Below are 425 nucleotides of genomic sequence, written 5' to 3'. Positions count from 1 at the left end.
CACCCGCCCCCGGCTCCCTCTGGGTGCTTGGCACTGCCGGCAAGGGCGGAGCGGCGGCTCCCGAGGTGTCCCCGATGCCGGACGGACGCTGCGGGGTCTCAGTTTTCCATTAAATTTGTGCTGCCTCCATGAGGCTCCAGGAGCTCAGGGATGGGGACTGGAATGGGGATGGGGACGCTGCGGGAGCCCAGACCTGGGACCTCCGGCACTGAGGGCCCTCCTGGCCGCGAGGGCCGTGTCCCGACAGAAAGGCGATGTCGCGACAGAAGGTCCATGTCGCGACAGAAGGAAGGGCAGGGGACCCCCCGCCCACACTCAAGATGGCGACCGCGCCTTCCCCTCACGACACCACTTCCGGCCCGTCCCGCTGACGCCGTGCTCGCGCGCTGACGTCACGCGCCTGCGTGCGTTCGTGCGGCGGCGCC

The sequence above is a fragment of the Geospiza fortis genome, unplaced genomic scaffold (genome assembly GCF_000277835.1).
Source record: "Geospiza fortis unplaced genomic scaffold, GeoFor_1.0 scaffold439, whole genome shotgun sequence".
Classification (NCBI taxonomy): Eukaryota; Metazoa; Chordata; class Aves; order Passeriformes; family Thraupidae; genus Geospiza; species Geospiza fortis.
The sequence above is the reverse complement of the archived record's forward strand: the minus strand, read 5'-3'. Positions refer to the sequence as shown.